We start from the raw sequence: 24,278 nt of genomic DNA, 5'->3' as shown, positions 1-24,278 counted from the left end.
ACAAGAAACACAGCCGTGGTCCCTTTTCTAGTTTTAATATGCAATTAAAAGCAGAATACAAGTAAAACACAGTGCAAAGAAAACAAATCACAACATACAAAACAGAAGAAGGTAATAAGGTAATACAAAATAGAAGAAAGCAAAAGCAAACTAACTTTTCCCTCACAGCAAGTTGTAGCAGAGCCTGGGTGGGCCTTTCCAGTAAAGCTCTGAAATTATTTGTTTTGCCCATTAAATAGAAGGTTTAGTTCCCAGCTCCACTCTCAGTTCACAGATAACTAACCTTAACTGGCCTGTTCTATCTTCTGTGTGACTCCTTAATTGACCTGTTCTAATTTCTGTGTGACTCACAGAATGCACAGCTGTGGTCTCTTTCTTTGTTTTAATATGCAATTAAAAACAAAATACAAGTAAAACACAGTGTAAAGAAAACATATCAGAACATATAAAATAGAAGACAATAAAGTAATACAAAACACAAAAAAGCAGAAGCAAACTAACCTTTTCCTCACAGCAAGTTGTAGCAGAGTCTGGATGAGTTTTTCCATCAGGATGTTGTTGACACTTTCAAAGCTTGTCAGTCCCTCTTGAACTCTTCTTGTACTGGTTATCTCTCCCTGCCAATTTTACTTTTGCGTGCTTTCCCAGGTTTTGTCTCACCTCTTTCTTCTGACAAAACATTTGGATTCTGAAATTGCTTGTATTTTACAAGCTCAGCTATTACCAGCTCTGGATTTTCAAATATTTTAACTCCCATGGGAAAAATGCCGTTAGGAGTGTGGGATAGAGCAGCTTGAACCTCAGGCCAAGGATTTTACATTGACAAAAGCACAACATGTACTTGCGTCTTCTCATTCTGCAAGTTAGGGTATACTCCTGTTCTATAAAACCTCTGTTTTCTCAAATTTTTTAAAAATTGTTCCCCTTTTCCAAAGCTCAGGCAGTAATTTTTGAGTTGAAAGGTTTGCAGTTTTATTATTATTGGCCTTGGGTAATGGGTTGAGGTTCCTTAAGTCTGATATACTCTATGTACCCTTCCCAGAAGGTTCTCCTGTATTAGGTCATTTGTCCAGCTGCTCAATATCTCTGCTATAAAGTTTTTGCAGTCTCTTCCTTCACTCCCCTCAGTAATATTACTAAACAAAAGTTCTCACTCTTGCTTCTATCTTCCATCTCAGTTATTTTTGTAGACATCCACTTGGCAGTTTCCATTTCTGCCAGATGTTAAGGTATGAGCACTGTCAGCTTTTTTAGGGCCTGTATATCTTCTGGGTGGTCTGTGAGTGTGCGGTCAATCTCCTTGAGCCTTCTGTCAGACTTGTTTCTAACACCGCCTGATGGATTTTATCAAGTTTCTCATACAGATGTGCTATCTGGCCCAGCTCTGCCATTTCTTTCTCGGTATCCCTATTGTACTGATTTACCTACACAGTACTTTGGTGTGTGCCTCTGTCATTCGCTGTCTTCATTTCCTTCTTTTTACTCTCTTTAGTCATTGGGTATAAAGCTTGTGTATCCATTAGCTGAGTTCCTGCTAGAATGATATTATCTTGTTTTCCTGATCCTATTTTAATTTGCTTCAGACTGGAAGGTGAGGAACCACGTCTGATCAGCTCAACACCATACTGAAAGTCTGACTGAGTCAATAAAATTTGGACAGCAAACTGCAGAGAGGGGTGATGAGAAGATAATTATCAAAAGAAAGAGAAGTAATGACTTGTATGCTGTAAGAATCAGTAATGACTCCCACATTGTTCAACTTACTCATGTCAGATATGGCAAAGAGTACAGACAGTTTAATAAAACTTTTTTTTTTTTTTTTGAGATTTTATTTTCAAAATGAGATGAAAAGTGGAGGGTGGAAAAAGAATGAATCGTGATGAGGGTAGCTTCCAGTATGATCAGAATGACAGCATCTTAAATTTAACTTGAACAAATGCAAGATGATGCATCTAAATAAGGGCAGTACAGGCTGGACATAACTCGGGGCAACAAACTCCAAGCAACAGGACAGGAACTTGGGAGTAATAATAGCTGGGGTGAATCATCAAAAGCACAGTGTGACAAAGGTAAACAAAATGCTGTGCTACATTGAAAAAGGGACACCAGGGACCAGAGATGTGATTGTCAACCACTACAAGTCATTGCTGACTCCACAGTTAGACTGCTGTGTCCATTTCTAAAGGGGAACATGAACCTAAATGTGGCGGCTCAGAGAAATAATACAAGGATAGTTAGAAGACTGGTCGGAGAGTCTAATGAGGAAAGACTCTGTAGTTTGGGACTGTATGCTCTGGAAATAAATAGTAAGAGGAGGCTATGATCATAGGATTCATAAGATTCATAGGAGCTTCTAGGCTGTTTTAGTGTAGTGACAATGTATACATTGCTAGTATCCACCTCAGGCTTAACTTCTTTCTCAAGGAGGGAGAGGCCGTTTAGCCCTAGCATAAATTTAAGAATATCCATCCAGTCATCCAAGTTACAAATGAAGGAGAATATTGAATCACATTGCTTAATCTGCAAAGTAAGTTTATTCCAGAGGAGGGGAAGGCACTGGGAAACAAATCTAGATCTCCATCATACTCCATTTATCTTTTGATGAAGGTATAAGTCTCTGGTTTTAGAGGTAGCTGAGCTGTTTGATTTGCTGTGATACAGGAGTTCAAAGATCACTGGGTATGCAATGGTATGGTAAACAATTCAAGGTTTACCCTCTCAGGAATCTATAAGACACAAATTATAGGGCTGGACTTCCAGTCTTCCCTTATATTAAGTTCTTAAGATCAGAGATCTTCTTAGGAGCATCTGGGGCTTTTCATGTTTGTTGATAAGTCACGTGAGATACATACCAAAGGAAGTCTTGTACTTTTATAATGGGTTTGATTAGTGCTGCATATAGGTGAATGACAACATTTTTGAATCCAGCCATAATACCTTTAGTTACTAGTTAAGCTAAGCAGAAGGATTTCCTGACTACAGTTGCCTTGTGATGATCAAAGAAGAGGAAATGTACAACTGTGTAAGTACACTTACTATAACAGTAGATGTTCACATGATCAGTGCTGCAGCCATATTGGTTATATCCTGCTGAGGGTATTAACAGCTGGCCAGCTTCTAAAGCTTCAGGGCACCTTCCATACACTGAAAATGTTAGTCAACTTGAGCTGGGCTGACTAAAAAGAGACGTTTGGGTGCCAAGCCTCTCTCTGTACTTAGGCATCATTCTTGGTGAAGGAAGGATTCCACTTAGAACCAGAGTTACCTGCATTCATCACAAGTCCTGAGAGTTCTGATATGTTTCACTTCATATCCCTCAGGGTTTTGCATCCAAGGCCATTCAGTCCCACATGGACCACAACTATGATGTGGTTATACTTGTCTCTAGAAAGGGTCCTGAGAGCCCTTGTAATGTCTTTGATTCTGGTGCCTGAAAGGCAGTTGATAGTAACCCAGTACTTGTCCAGTATTTTAAGATGGGAATCTCTGTCTAGCCATTGCTAATACATTTTTATCAGAGGCTAGTTTAGTATTACCTGATTGGGAACAACTTAGCCATTGGTGATTTATTGCTGTGAGTGTGCATGGAGTAGGTGAGTGTAGGGACTTTCACTGAGGCATGTTCATTCAAGTTCTTAAAGGTTTTGGCAAAGATTATTTTATGGCCTCAGTATATAACATTTTAGTGTCTACTGTTAGAAAATGTGGTAGTGGCTGAGTTGAAGGTGAGACTGTATGATGCTCAGTACATATTGTTTTCATGAGAGGGATGCCTCCATATTAGCTAGGTATTACACCTCTAATAGAGCCGTGTTTTAAATAGGAGTTCATTATCAGTGAGCACAAGTCTTAGGATGCTAGGAGCTAGAAAGATGATGATGTAAGGGGTACTAGCTTGCTGACTCTCCATTACGTCCATTGCTTTAAGTGTTAGTTTGCTTGGTGTACAAGAAAACTAAGGGAGGCTGGAGGAGTGCTGGAGGAAGCTATCAGAATAATAGAAGTGGTGCCAACCAAGTAGCACACAGCATGGAAGGTAAGGTAGGACTGTGGGAATACTATCTGAATGGTAACAGTGGTCCAACAGAGCAACTTACAAGGCTCTGATGCTCTCAGTACAGCTAGAAGCATATCAGAACAGACTAGAGAAGATAATCACAAGCTAATGATGTCCAAATCTCAGCTGAGCAATTATTAACCAAGGGAACAGACGATGGTTTGAGAGTACTGATTTAAGGAAAAAATAAAAATAGGTACTGTTCAGCTACAACTCACTATTCATCTACATCTGTAGTGGAGCTGGGCACATTGCAATTCAGTAAAGCAGAGCACACAATCACACTAAAAATAGCAAATTAAAAAAAAAAAAAAAAAAAAAGAAACGAGAACCAATAAAAGAACTCTATGAGAATGACAGTGGTGCTCAGACACTTAGAAAAGGGCATTAATTAACCTACTTGAATATAGCAGCAATTAACCTTCTCTCAAGAGAATAGCTACTGATGTTTACAGGATGGCTTCCATCTCTTGGCTAAACAAGATTTTTTTTTTGGTGCCCCAAGACTTCATTCTACCAGTCTGGCCCCCAGTGTCCCACATCCATGCTGGGTCTACTAATCATCCTCCTATATCCCCAGGTTACTGCGCTATTGCTGGCACCAGTCATAGATCCTAAGGACATCCTGAGGGGCACAGTCATCTGTGCTTCAGTCTGGATGGGGTTTTTGTTATGCCCTACCCACTCCCTTTCTCCACCCCCATGCTCATTGACTATATACACGCAGAACTCTCCTATTTGGTTCTCAGGACGCATTATCGATGAGAGCCCTCCCACCCAAGAAGGGCATGCTCATCCCTTTCTGCTGTTCCATCAATCGCCTGAGCTATTAATAAAAAAAAAGTGGGTTGCCTGGGCCACAGTAAGGGCTTTATCCCTCTATGACAGCAAAGCAGCCTCTAAACAAGCTGTTTTTAGTTACAACACATGAATCGACCACCAATCAACTCTAAGGGAACCAGTGGTGCTTGGATACATAGAAAATGGCAGCTGTTAACCTTATTTCACAAGAATAACTAATACTGTTTGCGAGATAACCAAAAAAGACAGCAGTGGCACACATGATTGTGCCATAAATAGAAATTTAGAAAACTTTCTGTGGATGAAGCAATTAGAAGGATTTGTGAACAGACATTTCTGAAAATGAAAGGCAAAACAAGAGTTGCAGTATATGAGTTCCAACTGAAAGGAGTCAGATAAAGCCTAGATATGAAGAATTACTACTACATGGAAAGGGTGCTGGACAGGTGGAACGAGACACTGGGTAGTGCAGACCAGAGCAAGAATGGCCTTTAAAAAGATTTGGAGCAGGTGGTGCAAGGAGACTGGAATGGGGAATTAATAGATGCTACAGCTGGGCAAACCTATATAAGCAAACAGTATGCATGTATAAATGTAAGTATTATTGAATTAATTTGTAATCATTATTTGAAAGACTGAAACACCCTGCACACTTTTCTAATTGTTGTGGCACTTTACTTCCATTTTTCTCATTCTTCTTTCTTTGTTTTTTGTTTGGTAGACTGCACATAAAATATGTTTCTATTCTATACCTAACAACCACATTCTTCTTATGGCACCCTAGTGATTTGATTTGATTTGATTTACTGCACCTTAATTCTCCTTAGGTTTATAGGTGAATACTAGGCTAACTGCCCTGAATGACCATTTTAAGCCTAGCCAATAACCTAAGATTGGAATCAAACCCTGTACCTTTTGTCTATGAGGTGAAAATCTTAACCATTATGCCAAATCCACCCCAAAGTTATGTACATACACTAACTTAGACATTTTGGATAAGTAGACGCTTTAATGAAATTTGAACTCATGACCTCTAGTTTACTAAACCAGTGGTCTAACCCCTGAGCTACAAGGCCACAAAATTCCATTCTTCATTTGTATTTTTGCAAATACAGTACCACACCTACTGCACTACCTTCTAAAAGGGAATAACAACGCAATTTAGACTCTTCCTGTGTATTTTATTTCCTTTGTAATGATGGAGACGTTTAGATATGCAGTAACTGGAGGTTGAACTTCTTTCACTCCTACACATAACCTTCCATCTTTAGTTATCCTTCCCCCTGTTTATGGGATTAACACTTGTCTATAGATCTTCCTACTCTTCTCATGCTCCATCATACCAGGGGAAAGAACTGAGAACTGTACTGCTTCCTCTTTGTGTTTCCTTTTAAAATCAGTGCACTTTTTTCCACCTACTAATGGAGTAGAGTCCTATCTCATTAGTCCTCTAACATGAGATTTGTAAATAACTTTAGTACTCAGTATAAAGTAACCTGCTCTAAGACAGACCAGTATGCTTGTAAATGCAGACTACTGCGAGATGATATTTACTGAATATACTAGTAGCCAGTGTTCTTTGGAACACCAGCAAACTGCATGACATTGTGTTCTATTCTCAGAGTCCTCACATACTGGATAATAAGATACCCATATCAAATTTTAGAAACAGAACCCTTAACTAATCAATGAAGTAGTCTGCAGACCTGCATCACTGATGGCCTCCATTATAAACTAGGCAGTGTTGTAAATGGCAAGAAACGTTTATGTACTACAATTAGAGATGTCAGTATCCTCCTCTTTAGCAAAACAGTCCAAAGGTTGGGAACCTTATATAATTTTTCAGAACCTCAGGATGAATTTTATCTGGCAGATAATACAAAGGATTAAGGGTGTGAGCTGTTAATGTGCTGCTTCTTTGTAGTCCAGGGTTTGATTTCCATTTGTCTGCTATTTGGCTCTAAGAAAGTCACTTACCCAGACAGTGCTCCTCAATCACCTCTGAAAAGGGACATTTCTGGCCCCTGGACTTACTCAGTTAAAAATTAATAATAAAAACAAATAAATAAAAAGCAGAAACACAACATAAGGAAAGAAGGACACCAGAAGTATGTTTTGCTTGGACTCAATTTACTGGATCTCAGCTAACATATCTGTCAGGATTACAACCACCAAGAAGAAGATTTCCATAACATCAACTGCTTTGTGTTAATTATGTGTTATACACGTATTTGTAACATGGGTTCAACAACAGAGTGCAGATTATATATTTAACATAAAATTAGCACCAAAATTTCAATATTTTCTTAGGGTCCTCACTCTCTTACGTATCACATCCCTTTTTCTGATATGCATGCCACATAGCTTATTTTCCATTTTTGCAATACATGGAAGGCCAATTTTAAAAAAAAATGTACCCGATACAAATTCTTTCCCAATGCAATTCACTGTTCATGATTTACTTGAAAGTGACATTTTTACAGTCACTGTGAACTGTAGTTTATGCTTCTATATATAGTGCTCCTCTAAAGAAAGCAAAAACACATCATTTTGGCTTGTAAGATAATGGTTGCTCTAACACTCTATCAACCCCTCCCCTTTCTTTTGTCGTGACTTAGAGAAAATATAATGACAGGAACAGCAGCTTATGCTGTGCTGCTAAAAAAATGGGGATGAACATATGAAACTGCTTCCAAATGGGAAGGACAGAGCTTTCCAAATGAGAACATTAGTTCACAACAAAAAGCAATTCACTCATTTTTCTGCTTTAACTAGATTATACATTTTATATATATATATATATATATATATATATATATATATATATATATATATATATATATATAAAATCACACACAAATAAACTCTGTTTAAAAAGATGATTTCCAAAATATATTTGTGTAATACAGTAAAGTTTTCAGGATATCTGACTTTCCAGGAGGTACGGAAGTAAAATAATAAAATTATAAATATAATGTATTTTAAACAGTAACTGTCAAAAATTGCTGATGGGAATTTGACAAGTTTTTTATATTTGTGTTATATTGCAGTTTCTCTTTACCATCTACATTGCATTCATAGTCTCATGCTAATCTTACAGCCTAATGACCCTCACAAAGCTTGCCCACTATTGTGTCATACTGGAACTTACATCTACTCATGTATTGTTTACTTCCTTCATAAAAGTAATAGTGACTGGCACTGTTTCATGAGGACATGGAATTTATTTCAAAGCAAGGAGAAACTTTGGGTGCTGAATAATTTACACTGTCTTCTATTGGTAACAAATAATTTAGGGTTGATTGCGTTTGCACATGTTGGCCTATCCTGCAGTATATTTTAGACATAGTTCTTCATGGCCCAGAATGTAAAGCACAAGTTTCCGCTTAGGAAGTGATGTACTGAGAAGAAAGGCAGTTTGTTATGCACCTCAGAATGACACAGGTTTCACAGCTCATTGATTCACCTGGTTGTGAACCTGTAGACTCTTTCAAGTAGAATAAGGTATATTGTTAAGAGCATATAGATAGGGTACTAAATCCAAGGAATGGCTAAGCAAATAAAAAAAAGGTGTAAAGTGAAACGATGATCTCACTAGACTAATTGGATATCATCGTGAAAAGGGTGATGGGCTTATTTGCAATTCATTTATTTACAGCACTTTATTGTACTATATTTTTCACTTTTTTGTTATTAGATGGCTATACTAGTATCTCCTAGAATTTGTTTTTCCCAAGTTACAGTGGCAATGGTAACAGTGATCTTAGACTACTATATTTAAGTAGCAGGGTGTGTATTCATTGTAGCCTTCCCTACAAAATACTGAAACAAAGAATTTCAATAGCTTCCGTTTCACTATCAGATCTATATTTAGAGAAAACACTTCTGAATGACAGTCACTAAAATATCAAGATTTGGTCAAGGACCCCCCTCCCCACGAGAATAACTGGGATCATACAAAAGGTCTTCATTGCTATTTCTGTGACGAAATAATCAAAGAAAATGACTTTATGTATGAGTAAGAAATAGTTGCCAGCTTGATTTATTTCCCCTTTCTGTATAAAGTTAATGAAATTATTTGCTTTCTAGATGTAATGATGTTGCAGTTATTGGTGCTGAAAGTTAGAGCATTGCTTTTACACCAGGAGTAGGTGTTATCTGTCAGGGAGAGGATGATCATGCCAGGATACAATCAACAGCAACTTGGTCATCAAAAGGGTGTTGGTATGAACCCAGGCAAGGCATCCAAGAAAAAGATACCAGCAAGTACAATGAAAGCATGCTGTCCAGTGTGGTGGTCTGGTGGTGATTTCTATTAGGTACAGTTGGCCATCTACCATTATTGATCAAGTCACTCTGGAGAGCCATTCAGTTATCCAAAGCCTCAAGTATTAACTCTTGAGTTATTTGAGTTTATTTGTGATCCCTCGATGTAGCTTGGTGTTGAATGCCTTGGCAAGGTGCAGGTAGCTTACATATACCAACAATCCCTAATCTAGAGTAGTTGCAACTTTTAGAGACAACAACCAAATTTACTCGGCATACTCTATCCTTAGCAGATGTTAGGAGAAATAAATAGTAGTGCATTACCAGTATTATTCAGAATTAGTCTCATGAGTAGCACTGACAGTCCCACAGGGACAAAATACATTAAAGCTGTAACCACTAGTGACCTTGTGTGAAACGCATGCAGACATACCTGGCTATCTCTCCAAGTTTACCTGTATATACACACTCGACTTAAAAAAATATACACTAAGGCTAAGCAATGTCTATAGCAGGTAATAGAATAACCGTGTGGCAAAATTCAATCATACCATCAGTACATGTGCTTGAGTGTGTGTGTGTGTGTGTGTGTGTGTGTGTGTGTGTGTGTGTGTGTGTGTCCCTCAGATAGTGGCTATGCTGGAAGTGGAAGCAGCTTATGGATCACCAGACAGCTGTCAGCACTTTAGATGGCAACACCTGTAGAAGGTAGGGTCACAAAAATGCTTCTCAGTTGGTCACATAGCCATTTTTCTGTGCTGGTACACATTTACATCAGTGCCAGTTTGCAGCCCACAATGGTTACATCAGCGACCAAGGTGATGAAGATCACTATGTCTACAATCACAGTAATACTTCCAGATGGCTCCAAAATACCGCACAGCCTACAGCCTGATCCTGTGCTTTTTTTCACCTAAACCGTCTGTCATTGATGTAACAATTACATTTAGCAGCTGGATGTCCCTGTCCACACACACAATCCACATCTTTGATCATCTATGCCCAGTGCTGTTCACATTGCTCCTAACTGTCCCCTTGAATCTTTGACAGTGCTCCATGTTCCCATAGGGCATGCATCAGCCCTTTGTTTTCCTCATCAGAGAAGTCCAATGTGTGCTTTCAGCTTTGTATCTTTTCCCAAGGAGTACAGCAATTTATGTGTTGAAGACAGTAGATGCAGATACCAAGCAGTACTAAGGATCTCAAGTCTATTTGTTATTCTGTATACAGCTATGATTTTACTAATGGTGTAGCATCCCTAATGTGCATTTGGTATGACTATAGTGCAATATAGGCATAATGAGATGCAACTAGCTGTGATACACATGCATATGTAATCATTTATGCACAATGGTATCACTTATAAATTGTATCCTCGTTGACGACGTTACTGGTGTTCAAGTAGCAGAACTCAACCTTAGAATTTTGATACGCCAGATGATGCCTGTTACACTGAATTCTGCCATACACAGACCACTAGAGTTTTGTGGCCAGGTGCTGTGCTTGTACAACATCTATGAGCAATCCAGGGTGGCACGGTGTCTGTGTAAGCCACAGCTCTCCTCCATAGAAACTGTGGCTACACATGTGGCAACACAGAATACCAGTGGTGTACAATAGTAGATGACCGGCAGGGTGAAGTAAAAAATAACAGTATGTGGTAACATGCACGGATGACATCTTGCATCACAATGTGACCATACATATGTTGAAGCTGTTGTCTAGCGATAAAAAATAGTAACTATTGGTAATATTTAGGATAGAAACTCTCAACCTAGTATCCCATAGTGGTTCCATTCAGTTACAGTGTTCCTTGTGTTTGTATCTTGGTGCCAGTGTGTCATTTACTTTCTGTTTCCTTATGCAGGATTCTTATCTGGTATAGTCTGTATGATCCTGTCTGCTCTGCTGTCTTTGAATCGAGCTGTTTACAGTTTATGAGATAAGGCTGTGCCCTAGGCTAGATTTTCTTAGATGAGTGCCCACAAACACATATGCGCGAGCATTATGAACATGTGTTTCTGTAAATTTCTTTGGTCTGTTCATATTTTCACAAGTACGTCTTTTAATGAACACACACATACACATGTCTTGCAGGAATTTGATTCAACATGCATTCTGTCTAGCTGTGCATAAGTGGGGCATTGTACTGTAATAAGAAGGCTGAAAATAATTTGCATCCCATAAAGAAGGCAAATCAAATTTGCTTTAACAAATATTACATGAAATAGCAGGACAAGATTCATCATAACTAGAATCCATAAGAGACAAATAAATGCAAAATATTCCTAAAATGTGGTTTAAAATTGAAACCAAAATTAAACCAAAATAGTGCATAATTTTAATCTTTGATACTTTAAGAAAAGGGAAATTTCATTGATCATATTGAAACTGAGTACAATCCAGTGTATACTGCTGCTTACTGACTTTTTTGCAAAGGATAAAGCTATATACGTTCCTTGTCCCTACTTCTGCTGATTATTTTTTAGATTTCTAATGCCACATATTTTCAACATATCTAGCACAAAACCTCCCAGCAAAAATAACCAAAAGCCAAAATCAGGATGATGTCTTGCTTAAGAAAAGATGAAGACACTCACGTTTCCTGAGTTTGGCTTGTTATACTTCCTGCTGTATGGTTTTCTGATGGACTTTTTGATTTATACACTATATAAAGATAAAGTATGTTTCCTATATTTTTTCCTATATATTTTTTGTCTGCAAGGACAGTAACTGACACCTTGAAATGTATTCTGTCAAATGCTATTTTTGTTTGTGTAAAAAAAGCATTTGGCAAAAAGTAACTTGAACTTTTACTGAGGCAGAGTGTGGGGTGTAACTCGTTATGTCGGAATGAGGGTGCTATGCAGCCTATGTAAAACAATAGTTTCCTTTTATCTTTTTTATGGTCTCACACAGGGCTCAGACAATCACTCCATAGCTGCCCTACTAGCACTCACGTGTGACTCCAGTGAAGGGGCAGGAGCATTCATTCCTTAGACAAGTTCCTCCCTGAGGTAAGAGCCTAATCAGCTCACTCAACTCAGAGGCTAGAGATGGGTTTGTGCAAGTGGGCTAGCACATTGATCACGCAAGCTGATCTAATTCCTTTTCCTGTAAGCAGCTGCAAATTTGTCTAGTGCTACTTTACAGGAAGTGTGTGCATTTTATCACACACACTGACTTTCTTGGTTAAGCAGCACACCTCTGGCAGTGCAGGCTTGCTAAGCTCAATGTAACAATCACCTACCCATCTGTAGGGGTTGGAAATGCTGAGTTCCAAACTTCCACTTTATCTCCAGGGTGGGCATGTTGGCAATAACCATAAAATTTATCCTTCCTGTCTATCTCCTCCATTGTCAGTGACACTGACTGAACTTGGGTTATCTGGGTTATAGGCAAGACTTTATTTATCCCTTTGTGCGTTAGGGCTGTGTCTACAGTTTTTTTTTCTTTATGGAATGCAGATTTATTAATTTTTTTTGAGGAAATGAAAATACGACATACAACAAAATGCACTATGGAGAAATTTATCACAGCTATTTTGGAATAAATAACTCACAAAACATGTAATTGTTAATGTAATGGCTATGATGCCTTCTCTGCCCTCTTTCATGTTTTTTTTTTATATCACATTGTCTGCCAAACATCAAGCCTCCCCTAGTGAAGCTAGAGCCTGCTAACTACCCTCTTTTGGGTATCCACAGCATGGAAGCCCATCAGTTTATTGAGAACAATTCTACCTCCCTACATGAATGTTGGTAGACTGGAAGGAAAGCTGACAAAATAACTTTCACAAACAGAGGAGATAACTTTTTTTTCCCACTGCTATGTGGCCTTGGAGTAGGAATATATACATTTGGGGATGTAAGGTTGTCCTCCCACATGGAGGGTGCAGGAGGCTTGTCTCCCTGCACAAAAAAAAATCCTTCTAGTATCACCAAAAATTGTTTTTGTTAGTTTTTTGTCAGTCTACTGGCATTCAGATTTTTTGTAGATGGATTGACATGCTTCTTCCAGCACGGGAATGCAAGCTGTCCTGAGGGCCTGCCAGCCATGCAGCCATGGGGGTGACTTGTGCCCTTGCTGGCATACAAACAATGAATGTGCATATAATGTAATCTCTGATACCTTCCCTGTTCAGGGGACATGCAACCCATGTCACTCTGGGGACCAGTGAACTTTCTCTCCTTTGAGTGCACTCTTCCATGCACTCACAATGAAGGCTATAATATGCATGGCTTGGTAGATGAATGCCCACCCTAGGGGCATCCCTTGTGCCACCACCCGTCTTTTGATGGATTACATTAGACTGCAATAATCCACCCTTCTTCCCTTAGGATAGTCATGCTCATCTTCCCTAAATCTGCTAAGTGAACTCATGCCACCTGGGTCATGGTCAAGATTTTATCCATCTATGTAAAAGCTGCTGTCTTATCTCATAGATATTTGAGGCCATTGAGTTTTCTGACGATTTATGCTTGCTAGTACCCTCTCTCAATCTTTGTCACCTTTGTTTTTCAAACTTAAACTCAATTTATTGAATAAATGAAAAAAAAATGAAAAAGTCATTAGAACTGTCAAATAATTAAATTTTAGCCACTTATAACTATGTTATGGGAAAGTCAGTATCTCCAAATTATTAGGACTACCATTTTGACTAATGCTTTATAAATTAAATAATTAATTTACTATTATTAATTCATGAGTGTTGACAGGACATGTTTGCCTTATATTAGATAAAGTAAAAGAAAACAATACTGCTGTACTAGAATATACAGAAAGAAATACATTTATAGTTCAAAAAAATGCATTATAGATAAAACATGTTTAACCAGAAAAATTCATGTTCTGTATCAAAATTGAATACGTGCTCTGCCTTTTTAATTTCTAAAAGACTTTTGAGTTTCTAATACCATGATGGGAACGGACCTCATTCCTAAGTCAAAGTATGATTAAAGTTATGAAATTAATATGGTTTCAGTCTTTGATGTTAGGCAGAAGTGTTCTTTGCAGCACCTTCAGTGTGCCCAGTAATGATTCCTTCTGCAACTTGTACGAAGTTACATGCATTGGTAACATAGCTAAGTATGACTGTAAATTCTTATTTGTAAGACCTGTTGCTTCTATTACTACTGAAACTGTCTGGGTATCCTTCTACCACCGTAAACAAATGGCCAGCACCAAAGTGTAAAAAGCACAGACCACACATAAGTGGATAACTGTGTGTGGTCTGTGCTTTTTACATTTTGGTGCTGGCCGTTTGTTTACGGAGATATGATTTGGTTTGGCCCTGCACCTGCTGTACATGCAGACATTTCTATTATCCTTCTACCACGTTACCCTCATTTCTGCCTGCAAATCCTGCTATTTTATGACTTTGTGTCTCTTTGTAAGTAAGACACTATAGTCACTGGGTGTAGTAATTTCAATATCAGTGCTAATTTTGTCTTCTTTTCATGGACTACTACAGGTGTTTTTCTCACATCTATTTTTTGAACTGTTGGTAATGGGTGAACCCATGTGATATAAAGTTCATCATTTTCTATAATGTTTTGTATTATAATGTTTGCACAATCCCCAGTGCAACAGTCTTGCCACTTTATTATGCTTTTCAGTATACAGTCCTTCCACCATTCATATATCACAACTAGCAACAAGATGTGCGACTGTTTCCAATTCTGTTTTACAAAACCTAAATTTGTCTGTTTCTCCCACATATTTAATGGAATTAAGGACATAGAAAAGCTTCATACGTTTGACCCATCTCAGTTTGGTTTTATCAAGGGCAGATCATGCCTACCTTCTCAGAGAAGGTCACCAAGGTAATAGACAAGGGCAAAATGGGGCATATTGCCTACCTTGGCCCAACTATGGCATTTGATATAATACCTCACTTGGGCATTGTAAACAAACTCATGGATATAGGCCTAAACCCCTATGTTACATGCTGGATATCCAGCTGGCTCTCAGACAGGACCCAGGAAGTTAGGCTAGGGAAAACCACTTCCACTAGTGGGATCCCTTAGGCTATGTGATGAGTCTGCTGCTTTTTTGGCATCTACATCTTGGCAGTCTAGGCCAATGCCAAGGGCCTCGGCTAACCAAGTTTTCAGATTACTGCAAACTTGGAGCAGTCATAGAATCCCCCAAGACACTAACATCCTATAGGAAAGATTAATACAAGCAATTGACTGGTACCAAAGGCATGACTTAAACCTCAGTGCCAAGATACGCATAATAGTACCCTTTGGGAAGTCAGCCATCCTAGGAAATTACCTCATTGATTACATACCCCTAAGAGCAGCACCAGTAGTAAGGGATTTAGGTATCTATACAGATAGTGACTGGGCTATTGAATAACATGTGTCTAAGGCAGTAGGAAAATAATTCTATATGGCTCAATTTATAAACATGGGCATGGTATCTAGGTCCAAGGAAGTTATTGCTCCACTGTATTCAGCCCTCATCAGGCGCATGCATCATTAAGTACAATGCCCGAGTCAGTATGTACCTGACTAGGCACATGCAACAAATAGAACACCCACAGAGGTTCCTCAGAAAAAGGAATACAGGGCACAAACAGCATGTCCTGTGCAGATCTTCTCAAAGCCTTATCTTTATATTCTGTTTCCTACATACTATTGAGAGGCAATCTATGCCTGACATACAAGGCATCCTTAGATCCCACTCTGACAGACCTTTTGCATATTTGCAAAATGAATAGCATCAGAATTACTTGATCTATGGATTTAAACTTTGCTTGTAACATAAATAAGACATGTTAGAGGGACATGTATATGCCTCAGAGAGCTTGAATATATCCCATAAAATAACCTCTAAGGCACATAAATTTGTGGGATGCAACTGGATTGCTTGGCTGGGTTTTAAAAGCCTCAGTAGTCATTAGCCTATTATACACCAATAAACCTGCAAACTTATGGTAGTTAGCTTATAATCAATATTTATTTAAAATTCCCAGAGGTTGTCAATTGCAAATTACTGCTGCATTACCTTTACCTTTTAAATATTTAATAAATCCGCTGTCCATTAATTTAATAACCCCTCCCACAAGTAAAATCAAAAACTCAAGTCTCCTGGCACTAAACAATAACTTGAATTAAGGAAAGCCCCTATCAATCATGTTAAACAAAAAGTTAGTATACACATTCCTACTCTGTAGCACCAGGTCACAAAAGGGGGTCACATCAGATCCAAACAATCTGAGACCCAGAAGCCTGACCTGCATTCTATGTAAAATCATGGTGAGGGCCATAATGGAACTAAACAAAAACAACACAGGACCCTCTATCTGTTGGCTGTGGAATGGTATGAGTATGTTAATAGTGGATCTTGCTTTTTGAATCACATAGCACTATTTAAAGAGATAACAGCAGCACTTGATGAAGGACTGGTGAAAAAAAAATAATACGCAGGAAGCATCATCTCCACTATGAGACTTGCCCAATGGCTCCTCTTCTTGTACCCCATCAGCTCCTTTGGTCATTCTAAAGGTGATAGCTAGGCAACCTCATACTGGGTGAAAACCTTAGTCCTAGATTTTCATTACCAGGCAGCCTTATCAACCCAATCACAGATGCTAAAGTGATTGCATAAGCTGGTTGCAGAAAATGATTGTTACCACTTTAGTGCACAAAGTGCCCCCCTAACCGTTTATAATGGTGGCCAGTATCCTGTTCAACCTGACTGTGCTACGGCTTTGGTGTAGGCACACTTTGAAATGAGGCAGCTGCATACATTTCCAATTCTTTGAAGTGGGCAACAAATAGAGTAATACGGGGGAGTTGATAAGGACCCTCATTTTGAAGTAATGGGGTTAGAGAAGTAACTACTTCTCCAAGCTTCTGCACTTCCAGGTTTAAATAATTCTGCCATCATCAATTGTTTGCTGGAGTTTAAAAGTTTTCTGTGAATATACTTATTTTTGTTATATTTTTTTACTTGTGTTTATTTATTTATTTATGTTTACTTAAGGTATGGTGGCAGAAAGCTTAAGGTCTTTGCCTCACAGACACAAAGTACAAGGTTTGATCCAGAAAATTCCTGTCACTGTGTGTGAAAAGTGGAAATCCTTTTACTGTCTGTGTGGAGCTGGTATGTTCTCCCCATGTCTATATAGGTTCTTTCCAGCTCTCAAAAACATGGTGGATGTTTTCTGCTTCAAGGATGGAAGGTGCTGGGTTGAAATCCAGCCCTCCTAGTTGAAAGTGAGATGTTTGCCAAAGGAGTGCACCCAAAATAAATGGAGTCATGAGCAGCACAGACTCTAAGCAGTGTCCATTAGGGGAAGAGCAGGGTAGACCAACAACTATAGACATTATCTGTGCTGTACAATATAGCCTAGAGATGAACACATACCACAGGTTGCATGCCTCGTTAGGGTTAGCAGCTTGCCAGTGTAAAAGTTGTATCTAGGTGATTTGGTCATGTTGACTAATGTTGCCAGAAAGGGGCATAAGTGTCTGTCAGTACTGAGTGGTTTGAAGATATTGCCTGCTCAAACCTATGCTAGGGCTCCATGCTAACAGTGGGAGGGATCTATATGCTTATATGCTCCCGTTGTCTATTGAGCACTTGCCATAAAGCCCAGTAGCACTGGATGACTAAGCTACTGGTGGACTAGTGTCCAGTTTCCCGGCCTGGGTTTCCTTGGATAACTCTGTAGAGTGAAAGATGGGCATAAAACTAATGAACCTGCCAAAAGTGAACTAAGGATTGCCACACTGAATATAGGTTTACTGACAGGCATATCTTGGAAGTGGATGACATGATGGTGTAGAGGATACTGGACATTCTTTATATCCAGAAAGCAAGGTGGGACTGCAGCATAGCAAAGTCTTCTGGCTTTTGATTTATAGTCTTCTACTCGGGTGGGGGGGGGGGGGGGACAGACTAGAAATATGGGTGGCCTTTTCATATTCACATTTCCACATTTCTGCAGCTTGTTCTAAGTAGTGGGGATATTTGTAGCATTTCCATATTCAGGCTTGTATTTGGGCCTAGTGTTTGTGGAGGCTGTGTGTCTGAGCACATATTCAGGGACATCTTGGTTTAGCCAAAGCCATCAGGCATTTCAGTGAGAGAAAATTGTTTGAGGTCATTGGCTAACTGAGGTCACCTGAACTACAGCTTAGACTAAGCACCTCATTGGTTCTTTTGACATTTCTTTCATAAAAACTGTCTCAGGTTTCAACTTTCTGTTACCTAAGAAGTTCATTTGTGAGTGTTCTGCCATTTCATACTGAGCTTGATTGAAGGAAGGACACTGAGGAAACCCAGAGCTATAATATATAACATTAAGTATCCTGTTTTTTGTTTAATTTGTTCTTTATTTCTTTGTTATTTATAGCACTTTGTGTACTGTGTATTTTTCTAGCTAGTTTCACTGTGTGTGAGGTATTAACTGGAAATTGTCCACTTTTATTAAGCATCTGTTGGGTTGTTTGTTTCTAATAACTTGTTGCAGTTAAACTCTTTTTTCTAGAGGCTCCTTTAGCTGTGTAAAACTTTCATTTGAAGGCTCACTGCTGCTTTTCAGCTGTGAGAAACATTTCTGCAGTTTGTTCTAAGTAGTGGGGATATGTGTAGCATTTCCATATTCAGGCTTGTATTTGGGCCTAGTGTTTGTGGAGGCTGTGTGTCTGAGCACATATTCAGGGACATCTTGGTTTAGCCAAAGCCATCAGGCATTTCAGTGAGAGAGAATTGTTTGAGGTCATTGGCTGACTGAGGTCACCTGGACTACAGCTTAGACTAAGCACCTCATTGGTTCTTTTGAGATTTCTTTCTTAAAAACTGTCTCAGGTTTCAACTTTCTGTTACCTAAGAAGTTCATTTGTGAGTGTTCTGCCATTTCACACTGAGCTTGATTGAAGGAAGGACACTGAGGAAACCCAGAGCTATAATATATAACATTAAGTATCCTGTTTTTTGTTTATTTTGTTCTTTATTTCTTTGTTATTTATAGCACTTTGTGTACTGTGTATTTTTCTAGCTAGTTTCACTGTGTGTGAGGTATTAACTGGAAATTGTCCACTTTTATTAAGCATCTGTTGGGTTGTTTGTTTCTAATAACTTGTTGCAGTTAAACTCTTTTTTCTAGAGGCTCCTTTAGCTGTTTAAAACTTTCATTTAAAGGCTCACTGCTGCTTTTCAGCTGTGAGAAACATTTCTGCAGTTTGTTCTAAGTAGTGGGGATATGTGTAGCATTTCCATATTCAGGCTTGTATTTGGGCCTAGTGTTTGTGGAGGCTGTGTGTCTGAGCACATATTCAGGGACATCTTGGTTTAGCCAAAGCCATCAGGCATTTCAGTGAGAGAGAATTGTTTGAGGTCATTGGCTGACTGAGGTCACCTGGACTACAGCTTAGACTAAGCACCTCATTGGTTCTTTTGAGATTTCTTTCTTAAAAACTGTCTCAGGTTTCAACTTTCTGTTACCTAAGAAGTTCATTTGTGAGTGTTCTGCCATTTCACACTGAGCTTGATCGAAGGAAGGACACTGAGGAAACCCAGAGCTATAATATATAACATTAAGTATCCTGTTTTTTATTTTGTTCTTTATTTCTTTGTTATTTATAGCACTTTGTGTACTGTGTATTTTTCTAGCTAGTTTCACTGTGTGTGAGGTATTAACTGGAAATTGTCCACTTTTATTAAGCATCTGTTGGGTTGTTTGTTTCTAATAACTTGTTGCAGTTAAACTCTTTTTTCTAGAGGCTCCTTTAGCTGTTTAAAACTTTCATTTAAAGGCTCACTGCTGCTTTTCAGCTGTGAGAAACATTTCTGCAGTTTGTTCTAAGTAGTGGGAATATGTGTAGCATTTCCATATTCAGGCTTGTATTTGGGCCTAGTGTTTGTGGAGGCTGTGTGTCTGAGCACATATTCAGGGACATCTTGGTTTAGCCAAAGCCATCAGGCATTTCAGTGAGAGAGAATTGTTTGAGGTCATTGGCTGACTGAGGTCACCTGGACTACAGCTTAGACTAAGCACCTCATTGGTTCTTTTGAGATTTCTTTCTTAAAAACTGTCTCAGGTTTCAACTTTCTGTTACCTAAGAAGTTCATTTGTGAGTGTTCTGCCATTTCACACTGAGCTTGATCGAAGGAAGGACACTGAGGAAACCCAGAGCTATAATATATAACATTAAGTATCCTGTTTTTGTTTATTTTGTTCTTTATTTCTTTGTTATTTATAGCACTTTGTGTACTGTGTATTTTTCTAGCTAGTTTCACTGTGTGTCAGGTATTAACTGGAAATTGTCCACTTTTATTAAGCATCTGTTGGGTTGTTTGTTTCTAATAACTTGTTGCAGTTAAACTCTTTTTTCTAGAGGCTCCTTTAGCTGTTTAAAACTTTCATTTAAAGGCTCACTGCTGCTTTTCAGCTGTGAGAAACATTTCTGCAGTTTGTTCTAAGTAGTGGGGATATTTGTAGCATTTCCATATTCAGGCTTGTATTTGGGCCTAGTGTTTGTGGAGGCTGTGTGTCTGAGCACATATTCAGGGACATCTTGGTTTAGCCAAAGCCATCAGGCATTTCAGTGAGAGAGAATTGTTTGAGGTCATTGGCTGACTGAGGTCACCTGGACTACAGCTTAGACTAAGCACCTCATTGGTTCTTTTGAGATTTCTTTCTTAAAAACTGTCTCAGGTTTCTACTTTCTGTTACCTAAGAAGTTCATTTGTAAGTGTTCTGCCATTTCACACTGAGCTTGATCGAAGGAAGGACACTGAGGAAACTGGGAGCTATAATATATAACATTAAGTATCCTGTTTTTTGTTTATTTTGTTCTTTATTTCTTTGTTATTTATAGCACTTTGTGTACTGTGTATTTTTCTAGCTAGTTTCACTGTGTGTGAGGTATTAACTGGAAATTGTCCACTTTTATTAAGCATCTGTTGGGTTGTTTGTTTCTAATAACTTGTTGCAGTTAAACTCTTTTTCTAGAGGCTCCTTTAGCTGTTTAAAACTTTCATTTAAAGGCTCACTGCTGTTTTTCAGCTGTGAGAAACATTTCTGCAGTTTGTTCTAAGTAGTGGGGATATTTGTAGCATTTCCATATTCAGGCTTGTATTTGGGCCTAGTGTTTGTGGAGGCTGTGTGTCTGAGCACATATTCAGGGACATCTTGGTTTAGCCAAAGCCATCAGGCATTTCAGTGAGAGAGAATTGTTTGAGGTCATTGGCTGACTGAGGTCACCTGGACTACAGCTTAGACTAAGCACCTCATTGGTTCTTTTGAGATTTCTTTCTTAAAAACTGTCTCAGGTTTCAACTTTCTGTTACCTAAGAAGTTCATTTGTAAGTGTTCTGCCATTTCACACTGAGCTTGATCAAGGAAGGACACTGAGGAAACTCGGAGCTATAATATATAACATTAAGTATCCTGTTTTTTGTTTATTTTGTTCTTTATTTCTTTGTTATTTATAGCACTTTGTGTACTGTGTATTTTTCTAGCTAGTTTCACTGTGTGTGAGGTATTAACTGGAAATTGTCCACTTTTATTAAGCATCTGTTGGGTTGTTTGTTTCTAATAACTTGTTGCAGTTAAACTCTTTTTTCTAGAGGCTCCTTTAGCTGTTTAAAACTTTCATTTAAAGGCTCACTGCTGTTTTTCAGCTGTGAGAAACATTTCTGCAGTTTGTTCTAAGTAGTGGGGATATTTGTAGCATTTCCATATTCAGGCTTGTATTTGGGCCTAGTGTTTGTGGAGGCTGTGTGTCTGAGCACATATTCAGGGACATCTTGGTTTAGCCAAAGCCATCAGGCATTTCAGTGAGAGAGAATTGTTTGAGGTCATTGGCTGACTGAGGTCACCTGGACTACAGCTTAGACTAAGCACCTCATTGGTTCTTTTGAGATTTCTTTCTTAAATAAAGTCTCAGGTTTCAACTTTCTGTTACCTAAGAAGTTCATTTGTGAGTGTTCTGCCATTTCACACTGAGCTTGATCGAAGGAAGGACACTGAGGAAACTCGGAGCTATAATATATAACATTAAGTATCCTGTTTTTGTTTATTTTGTTCTTTATTTCTTTGTTATTTATAGCACTTTGTGTACTGTGTATTTTTCTAGCTAGTTTCACTGTGTGTGAGGTATTAACTGGAAATTGTCCACTTTTATTAAGCATCTGTTGGGTTGTTTGTTTCTAATAACTTGTTGCAGTTAAACTCTTTTTCTAGAGGCTCCTTTAGCTGTTTAAAACTTTCATTTAAAGGCTCACTGCTGCTTTTCAGCTGTGAGAAACATTTCTGCAGTTTGTTCTAAGTAGTGGGGATATTTGTAGCATTTCCATATTCAGGCTTGTATTTGGGCCTAGTGTTTGTGGAGGCTGTGTGTCTGAGCACATATTCAGGGACATCTTGGTTTAGCCAAAGCCATCAGGCATTTCAGTGAGAGAGAATTGTTTGAGGTCATTGGCTGACTGAGGTCACCTGGACTACAGCTTAGACTAAGCACCTCATTGGTTCTTTTGAGATTTCTTTCTTAAAAGCTGTCTCAGGTTTCAACTTTCTGTTACCTAAGAAGTTCATTTGTGAGTGTTCTGCCATTTCACACTGAGCTGATCAAAGGAAGGACACTGAGGAAACTCGGAGCTATAATATATAACATTAAGTATCCTGTTTTTGTTTATTTTGTTCTTTATTTCTTTGTTATTTATAGCACTTTGTGTACTGTGTATTTTTCTAGCTAGTTTCACTGTGTGTGAGGTATTAACTGGAAATTGTCCACTTTTATTAAGCATCTGTTGGGTTGTTTGTTTCTGATAACTTGTTGCAGTTAAGCTCTTTTTGTAGAGTCTCCTTTAGCTGTTTAAAACTTTCATTTAAAGGCTCACTGCTGCTTTTCAGCTGTGAGAAACATTTCTGCAGTTTGTTCTAAGTAGTGGGGATATTTGTAGCATTTCCATATTCAGGCTTGTATTTGGGCCTAGTGTTTGTGGAGGCTGTGTGTCTGAGCACATATTCAGGGACATCTTGGTTTAGCCAAAGCCATCAGGCATTTCAGTGAGAGAGAATTGTTTGAGGTCATTGGCTGACTGAGGTCACCTGGACTACAGCTTAGACTAAGCACCTCATTGGTTCTTTTGAGATTTCTTTCTTAAAAGCTGTCTCAGGTTTCAACTTTCTGTTACCTAAGAAGTTCAGTTGTGAGTGTTCTGCCATTTCACACTGAGCTGATCGAAGGAAGGACACTGAGGAAACTCAGAGCTATAATATATAACATTAAGTATCCTGTTTTTGTTTATTTTGTTCTTTATTTCTTTGTTATTTATAGCACTTTGTGTACTGTGTATTTTTCTAGCTAGTTTCACTGTGTGTGAGGTATTAACTGGAAATTGTCCACTTTTATTAAGCATCTGTTGGGTTGTTTGTTTCTGATAACTTGTTGCAGTTAAACTCTTTTTCTAGAGGCTCCTTTAGCTGTTTAAAACTTTCATTTAAAGGCTCACTGCTGCTTTTCAGCTGTGAGAAACATTTCTGCAGTTTGTTCTAAGTAGTGGGGATATTTGTAGCATTTCCATATTCAGGCTTGTATTTGGGCCTAGTGTTTGTGGAGGCTGTGTGTCTGAGCACATATTCAGGGACATCTTGGTTTAGCCAAAGCCATCAGGCATTTCAGTGAGAGAGAATTGTTTGAGGTCATTGGCTGACTGAGGTCACCTGGACTACAGCTTAGACTAAGCACCTCATTGGTTCTTTTGAGATTTCTTTCTTAAAAGCTGTCTCAGGTTTCAACTTTCTGTTACCTAAGAAGTTCAGTTGTGAGTGTTCTGCCATTTCACACTGAGCTGATCAAAGGAAGGACACTGAGGAAACTCAGAGCTATAATATATAACATTAAGTATCCTGTTTTTGTTTATTTTGTTCTTTATTTCTTTGTTATTTATAGCACTTTGTGTACTGTGTATTTTTCTAGCTAGTTTCACTGTGTGTGAGGTATTAACTGGAAATTGTCCACTTTTATTAAGCATCTGTTGGGTTGTTTGTTTCTGATAACTTGTTGCAGTTAAACTCTTTTTCTAGAGGCTCCTTTAGCTGTTTAAAACTTTCATTTAAAGGCTCACTGCTGCTTTTCAGCTGTGAGAAACATTTCTGCAGTTTGTTCTAAGTAGTGGGGATATTTGTAGC

The sequence above is a fragment of the Protopterus annectens genome, chromosome 13.part0 (genome assembly GCF_019279795.1).
Source record: "Protopterus annectens isolate FY-2018-M chromosome 13.part0, PAN1.0, whole genome shotgun sequence".
Taxonomy (NCBI): Eukaryota; Metazoa; Chordata; order Ceratodontiformes; family Protopteridae; genus Protopterus; species Protopterus annectens.
The sequence above is the reverse complement of the archived record's forward strand: the minus strand, read 5'-3'. Positions refer to the sequence as shown.